Consider the following 9,003-nt stretch of genomic DNA (forward strand, 5'->3'; position numbering starts at 1 on the left):
GCTGAATTCTACTGTGCTTTAATGGACATTAAGTAAACTGAGAATGGTTAAAATAAAGACTTTTTGCATTCTCTCATTTTCAGATTGATATCACTACTATATACCTGAACATAACCAGGGCTTGATGGCAGAAAAAAATGAATGATCGCTGTGGCTAATATACTTCAAGAACTATCTCTGATATTTCAGATGACTTCAACAACTGACAGATACATGCTTTTTGTTACCATAACCAAAGTCAAAATCTAAGAAATGTTGACCTCTAACATTCAATTAGATCCTTAAGGTCTAACAAAAGCAAGACAACTGGAGAAAAAGCAGCAGCAGTACATCTATTTCGATAAAAATTCAGAAGCAGGGAATTTATAGGCCAACTTTATGGTAGAAGTTGCCACTGGTGAAGGAAGGAGAGAAAAGTACAGGAAATGGAACTGGGGAGTTAAAAAAAGAGAGCGAGAACTTCAACTGTAACTTTTAAATCTTAAATCTGAAACAAATATGACCAAATGTTGAGAACATGGGTGTTTACAATTAGCATATAATATTATATATATTTTAATAAATAAATATACCTTACATTTATATGTAACTGTATAATAATTATATAATAATTATTTATATTATGTTAATAATATGTATATTACTACTTATTTTAAAGGAAAACTATAATGTTTATCAAAATGTGAGGTGGCAGGGACTTCCCTGGCGGCACAGTGGTTAAGACTCTGCGCTCCCAATGCAGGGGGCCAGGGTTCAATCCCTGGTCAGGGAACTATATCCCACATGCATGCTGCAACTAAAAGTTCACAAGCCACAACTAAGGAGACTGCCTGCCGCAACTAAGGAGCTGGCAAGCTGCAACTAAGGAGCCCACGAGCCACAACTAAGACCCAGAGGACCAAAAAAAGAAAAAAGAAAAAAAAAAGCTACAGAGAAGAAAACAGATATTGTTAAGGAAAAAAAAAAAAAAGTGAGGTGGCAAATGGTTGTCTCAAGATTTAAAATATTTCTCCTAGGGACTTCCCTAGCAGTCCAGTGGTTAAGACTCTGCACTTCCACCACAGGGGGCATGGGTTCTATCCCCAGTAGGGGAACTAAGATCCCATATGCTGCACAGCGTGGCCAAAACGTAAATAATAAAATAAAAAAAAATTTCTCCTATATATAAGGTATATCCAAAAAAAAAAAAAAAAAAAGAGATTATGACATTTCTTTAAAACATGTAGATACACAGGACACTGCAAATGGCCGAAACCAAGCCACAAGCAGCCCCCATGAGATGGATAGTTAGGTCCATTTACAAACGCACCGATATACCAGGCACTGAAGGCCCCCCTTTCAACAATCATCGTCAGCTGGGCTGTCATTTTGCTTTGCTTTACATCTAGTTACAAATACTAGAGCTTCAGTAATATATATTCTTATGGATATCTATTTTGTCATCACAGATACCTGGAGCAGAACAATTAAAACTCAGAAAAATGGGGTTGATACAAACTACATAAAACAGATAAGCAAAAGAATTTACTGTACAGCACAGGGAACTATAGTCAGTGTCTTGTATCTTATAGTATAGTAATAATTTATAACAGAAAATAATCTGGAAAAAATATACATATAACTGACTCACTTTGCTGTACACCTGAAAGTAACACAATATTGTAAATCAACTATACTCCAAAAAACCCCTAAGAAACAAAAAACCTTACAAAAAATGTTTAGGGTGTTTTCAAGTGGCAGCCTAAACAGCAGGTGTTCATAAGTAGCAGGAAGGGAACCCTTCCTCCACTGTTATAAAGCTAGTCTTTTCCTTTTCTTAACTGGTCTTTTTCTTTTTATCATCACAAAAACAATGCTGCCTTGGTGTGGAACATTAAATAATACAGAAGCATGTAGAATAAAAGCCAAAGTCCCTCTGATGCAAATCTGACCCCTCACTACCCCCAGGTCCCCGCTGATGTCAGCCATCCTGCATCTTCCAGACATTTACAACCCCACTCAGATTTACAAGCGATCACTGTTCTGTGAATTGCTTTTTTTCACCTAAGACGTCACAAACTTCTCTCCGGCAGGCACAGACCCCTTTAAATCACAATATGGGTGCACCACAATGCATTTAATCACTTCACTACTTCTGGGCATTTTTTTCCTGATATTTTATTGCTGCAATGCACAACTCTGTAAATACATCTTCATGAAATGCTGGCACAGGACTTCCCTAGTGGCGCAGTGGTTAAGAATCCGCCTGCCAATGCAGGGGACATGGGTTCAAGCCCTGGCCCGGGAAGATCCCACATGCCACCGAGCAACTAAGCCCGTGTGCCATGACTAGTGAGCCTGAGCTCTAGAGCCCATGAGCCACAACTACCGAGCCGGCGTGCCACAACGACTGAAGCTGGCACGCCTATAGTCCGTGCTCCGCAACGAAGAGCAGCCCCTGCTTGCCACAACTAGAGAAAGCCTGTGCGCAGCAACAAAGACCCAATGCAGCCAAAAAAATAAATTAAAAAAAAAAAAAAACAAAAAAGCTGGCATATTCCTGTAAGTGGAATGAATCATAGGCTCCCAACCCTTGCTTAAGGTCTGATAGATACATGTGAAATTGCCCTCCAGAAAAATGAGCGTAGAGATACTCTTTCCAGAAATGTAAAGCAAAAATAAAACCTCACCACTGCTTTAATTAAAACATCTTTGTGGGCTTCCCTGGTGGTGCCGTGGTTAAGAATCCGCCTGCCAATGCAGGGGACACGGGTTCGAGCCCTGGCCCGGGAAGATCCCACATGCCGCGAGCAACTAAGCCCGTGCGCCACAACTACTGAGCTCGCGAGCCACAACTACTGAAGCCCGCATGCCTGGAGCTCGTGCTCCGCAACAGGAGAAGCCACCGCAATGAGAAGCCCATGCACTGCAATGAAGAGCAGCCCCCGTGCAGCAACGAAGACCCAACACAGCCAAAAATAAATGAAATAAATTAAAAAAGAAGTCTTTGCCCATTAATGCCCTTTCTTTGATGATTTATATGAACTCTCTTATTCCTTTTTAAAAATGAATGACAGGGCTTCCCTGGTGGCGCAGTGCTTGAGAGTCCGCCTGCCGATGCAGGAGACGCGGGTTCGTGCCCCGTTTCGGGAAGATCCCACATGCCGCGGAGCGGCTGGGCCCGTGAGCCATGGCCACTGAGCCTGCGCGTCCGGAGCCTGTGCTCCGCAAATGGGAGAGGCCACGACAGTGAGAGGCCCGCATAACGCAAGAGAAAAAAAAAAAAAAAAATGAATGACACATTTACAGATACGGTTAAAAATGAGGACTCATCGTTTGTTCCTTTTTTACACCCAAATTTTCCACATCATTATCAGGGAACTTAATACCTTTGGGGCAGGTATCATGACTCACTAAGAATTCACAATTTATTAAAATACTTCCTATGTGCCAGCACTGTGCTACGTATAGCACAAGATATAGAATTCGTACACCCGCGTTTTAGTTGTGACTTTCTTATCTCTGGAGATCTAGATAAGATGGGCTAAAGTCTGCTCCCCAGTCTGTGTAAGTCTAACAGCCTTACCAAAAGCTCTCTGTGAACTTTCCAAGCTCTTCTGTGTTCTCACGGTCACTCTCTGAGCTCCAGCTCTCAATATTTAGTCCAGCCTATGAATCACTCCTGTTGTCCCACACTGCTCCTCTTCCACACCACTACTGACCCAACAAAGATCTCAGCTTTTCTTAGTTCCCGACAGCGGCAACAGCAACAAAAAACCCCGCCTATAGAAGACACACATACAGGGGACATAACTGAAAAATTAAAACTCAAGGTTAATAAAAAATATTCAGAGATTAGTACTTATAATGTATTAAAAAGCGTTTAAAATTCATTTCTAAAAGCCTCAGTAGAAAAATGGACAAGAGATACAATCTGACAATTCACGGAATAGAAATAGTTGACAAAAAAAATCTCAATTGCCTAACTGTAAGGAAATGCAAACTACAACATTAAAATTGACATTAAAATAGCTAAAATTAAAAAGTTTGATATTCCCAGCATGAGTGGAGAAGGAAAAGTTTGGGGAAGGTGTAAGTCAGCACTGTCTTTTGGAGGACAATTTGGCAGCCTAAAAAGGTAAATGTTGGAGGCCTTTGAGTGTGTCTGTTTCTAGGACTCTAGCCACAGGAACGCCTGCCCCAGGCAGATGGATGGACAAGTCTCTTTACTGCAGCACCTTTAGTAATAGCAAAACTTGGAACGCACCAACAGAGGACTTGTTAAATAAATGAGTAGTCTGTACAACTATATACTCTGTAGTCATCAAAAAGGATCAAATCGAGCTATGCAAGAAGGCAGCACCGTTAAAAATACCGACGTATGGGCTCTGGACCCAGAACACCTGGGCTGAAATCCTGACCTCAGCACCCACTAGCTCTGTGTCCTTGGGCAAGTGACTACATCTTCTGAGATTCAATGTGCTCATTTGTAAACACAGGCAACAGTAGTACTGACATCTCCAGGGGCTATATCCAGGGTCAAACAGGCTCAAGTGTGTGCACAGCTCAGCAGAAAGCCCGGGTCACTGTACGATCTCAAACTACACACTGCTGATGCAAACAAGCAAGCAAACAACATTTATGATAGGATTCACACTTTGTAAGGGATTTAAAAACTGCTGCTTACATGCAAACTAAATTTTAAAACAAAAGTACATAGACAGATGAATAGCAAATGGTCTAAAAAACATACCCACGTTGTTAAGGGTCGTTACCTCTGGGGAGGAATGAAGAAGAGCTGTTACTCTTTCTACATCTGCATCACTTGAGCTGCTTTAAATAATGAATATGCTCTGCTTTTGTATTGAGACAAAAACAGCAAAATCCAGTAAAGATGAGAGGGGACAGTTAATCTTAAAATCTGCCCTGTTCTGTTATTCCTATTGCTAGTAGCTAGCTTTAAAGCGGTAGTTCTCAGAGTGTGGTCTGTGGACCCCTGCGGGTACCCAAGAACCTCTTCGAGGACCACAAGGTCAAAACTATTTTCACAATAATACACGCTGCCATTTTCACTGTGCTGTCATCTGCATGGAAGAGCAAAAGCAATGTGGCTGAAACTGCTGGTGTCCAGCACACATCACTCAGCAGCATGGAACCGCACCAGCAGTCCTGCTGTTCACACCACGTGTGGGCAGGAAGAAAAGAAAGGAAAAAAGCCAGTTTTACTGAGGAATATCCTTGATGAACCATCAAACGAATTAATTTTACTCAATCCCAACCCATTAGTATGGGTCTTTCCTTTTTTTTTAAGTTTATTTATTTTTGGCTGCGTTGGGTCTTCTTTGCGGTGTGTGGGCTTCTCACGGCGGTGGCTTCTCTTGTTGCAGAGCATGGGCTCTAGGTGCGCAGGCTTTAGTAGTTGTGGCTTGTGGGCTCTAGAGCGCAGGCTCAGTAGCTATGGTGCACTGGCTTAACTTTGCGGCATGTGGGATCTTCCCAGACCAGGGCTCGAACCCGTGTCCCCTGCACTGGCAGGCGGATTCTTAACCACTGCGCCACCAGGGAAGCCTCCAGTATGAGTCTTTTCAATATGCTTTGTGGTAAGGTGGGCGCTAGGCACACAGCAGGTTTGCTGTACCCTCTAGTGCAGTGACTGTCTCAAGGAAAAGCATGTGCACGGTTGTCAGTGCTGCAGGTTGAACCAGCCATTTTCATGGAATGCCACGTTTATCTGAAAGAACAACTGACCAACTATGGTTGTTTAGATTTTGACATCTGGCAGAAATTTTCTTAAAAATAAACAAAGTGAGCCACTCACTACACAGAAAACAACTGATGGTATTTGTTGCCAATGATAAAATCCAAGCTTTCAAGAGAAATCAGAATTTTGGAAAACTGGTTTCTACTACTATTAATTTGACAGCTTCCCACTTTAAGACTTTTCTAATGAGATCAGTGGTGATTTTCTTGATCTTGTACAATGAAACGTATCAACATTTAGAAGATCTGAATAACTCAGTGTACCAATATGTATTTCTAAATGACCAAGGTGTGATGCTACCAAATTACCCACATGAGCAAGGGATACAGTCAAAGTACAAGATAGAACTATGGACTTTAATGTTAACAGGGGGTAAACAATTCATTGATATGGTCTCAGGTTCCAAAGTGTAACTAGAAGAAACCACCACGTGTGCAGTTCTGTTGTAGTATTAAAGTGAAATACCTACAATTACATGAAAAGGCTATTAAGTCACCCCTCCCTGTTCTAACTACATGTAAGTATGAGGCCAAATTTTCTTCACATATTTCAATAAAACAATTGTAACAGATTGAATGTGGAAGCAGATCTGGGAATCCACCTGTGTCTCCTATTAAGCCCTACACTTAAAACGCTCGCAAAGTATAAAACAATGGCACTCAATCTTTTTTGGTTTTGGTAAAGTTGTTTTTCATTAAAAATGTTATGATAACATGTAATAGATTAATTATTAAAGTGAAATAATAAATAGTTTCAGTTGTCCTAATTTCCAATACAGTAAATATTGATAGACAAAACCCTCATGAACAAAAAGCTCTCTGGTCCTCAAAAATTATTAAGAGTATAAAACCAAGAGGTTTTGGAACCAAAAGGCTTTGAGAACCACCGGCTTAGCACAGGGCAGGCCAACTACCACGTGAAATCAAAATCTGGCCCTTGCTGATTTGTAAATAGTGGTACTGGTCCACTGTCACACCCTTATGTTCCTGGGATCTCTGGCTGCTTTCCTGCTGCAAAGGCACAGCTGAGTTGAGGAGATGAGACAAGACTGGCCTGCAAAGTCCGAAATATTTACTATTGGGTCCTTTAAAAAGAATCCGAAAACCTCTGATTTAGTGTAAGCTCACATCGCCAGCCTTTGTTGTTGCAGCAGCTGAGCAGCTGCATTCCTGTCTCCACTGGTACCCCGTCACCACCCATTTTCCAAAGGCCAGAGTGACCTTCCGTAAAGTTGATGTCACTCCTCTAGTGAGAATCTGAAACGTTTATGATCACATTTACTTCGAAACACAATTCAAGGTGCTCAGCACAGCATTCAAGGCTCTTACTCATCACTCTGGTCCCTGCCAGCCTGCCCCTTGTCTCGGGCCTTCCCCTTCTTTGCCAGACAAACACACCAACTACTCTGGTTTCCCAGAATGCACCACGCTCTCTGCAATCTCCACTCCAAGCCCCCTCAATCTGGAACATTCTTCTCCCTTTCCTTCCTCCCTCTTCCTACACCCTGATTTCCTTCCCTTCACTCCCCACCCAAGTCTTGTGTACTGGGCACTGTATCACATTCCCTCCACATACCCTGCTCTCACGACGGTGCCAGGACCCAACTGCTTGCCAGTCGCTGTCTAAACACATGGCTGCGTGAGGCAGAAACTGGGTTTCTCCACTGCAACATTCAGCACGAGCAGACCTTCAGGACGCTGTTGCCAACTTTTTAGATGAACTAAGCTGAAAGCTAGCCCCCATAACACCCTTCATTTTCTTAAGGTGGCTCCCTGGAGCAACACAGAGTAAGTTACTCTCCTAGGCAAGAGGGTCTCTTAAGACATCAACATTTTGCTATCATCAAAGAGAACACAAACAACAACTGTTGTCAAGGATGTGGAGAAAAGGGAACCCTCCTTCACTCTTGGTGGGAACGTAAACTGGTGCAGCCACTGTGGAAAACAGTGTGGCAGTTTCTCAAAAAACTAAAAATGGAGTTATCATATGATCCAGCAATTCCACTCCTGCGTATATATTCGAAAAAAACCAAAAACACTAATTTGAAAAGATAACATGACCCCAATGTTCATGGCAGCACCATTTACAACAGCCAAGATATGGAAACAACCTAAGTGTCCATCAACAGATGAATGGACAGAGAAGATGTGGCACATCTACACAATGGAATACCACTCAGCCATAAAGGAGAATGAAATAATGCCATTTGCAACAACATGGAGGGACGTGGAGGGCATTATGCTAAGTGAAGTCAAAGACAAACCCTGTATGATATCACTTATATGTTCAATCTAAAAAACACAACAAACTAGTGAATATGACAAAAAAGAAGGAGACTCACAGATATAGAGAACAAACTTGTGGTTATGGTGTGGGGGGTATATAGGGGTGGGGAAATGGGAGGTACAAACTATTGGGTATAAGATAGGCTCAAGGATGTACGGTACAACATGGGGAATAGAGCCAATATTTTGTAATAACTGTAAATGGAAAGTAACCTTTAAAAACTGTATGAAAAAATTAAAAAAAAAAGACACCAACATTTTAACAGTTATCAGTTACTGTGAGCCAGTTTGTCAAAGCTTTTCCTGCATTACCTGGAATCTTTCTAAGAACCTGTAATGGTCACAGGAAATAGCACCCTGTTTTACAGCTGAGGAACAGAAGGTAAGTAACTGTCACGTTAACACAAAGCTAGAAAGAGGGCTGACGTGGAATCTGTACCAAAATCTTTCAATGTCTTGATTGACGTCAAGTTGAAGGGCAAGCCTAACCCATGTGATGAAACTAGGGAACAAGCAGGATACATGCAGCCGGTGCTAAACACCACGACATGCTAAGTGGAATCTGAGACGGATTGAGATGGACGACTAGGTGTGGAAGGAGGAGAGGAAACTCAAAGAATATAGAAATCCCCCACCTTTTCCTTTTTTTTGGCCGCCCCGCATGGCTTGCGGGATTTTAGTTCCCCGACCAGGGATCGAACCTGGGCCCCAGGCAGTGAAAGCCCGGCATCCTAACCACTGGACTACTAGAGAATTCCTGAGAAATCCCCCATTTTTTGAAAGCTCGCTGTATGTCACTTCGCTTTTACCAAAGACCTACGGCTTGCTAACGGAAAGAAATGTGAAGATTTCACTTTAGCGGGGGAAAAAAAAAGGGCAAAATAAGCCTTCAGCCTTTGTTTCGCAGGAAATGATTATACAGGTAGTGCACACTGAGCAGCGAGGGGCCCCACCAAGCTCCTTCTCCAGGAGCTACAC

Source organism: Lipotes vexillifer, unplaced genomic scaffold, assembly GCF_000442215.2.
Source record: "Lipotes vexillifer unplaced genomic scaffold, Lipotes_vexillifer_v1.1 scaffold1117, whole genome shotgun sequence".
NCBI classification, from domain to species: Eukaryota; Metazoa; Chordata; class Mammalia; order Artiodactyla; family Lipotidae; genus Lipotes; species Lipotes vexillifer.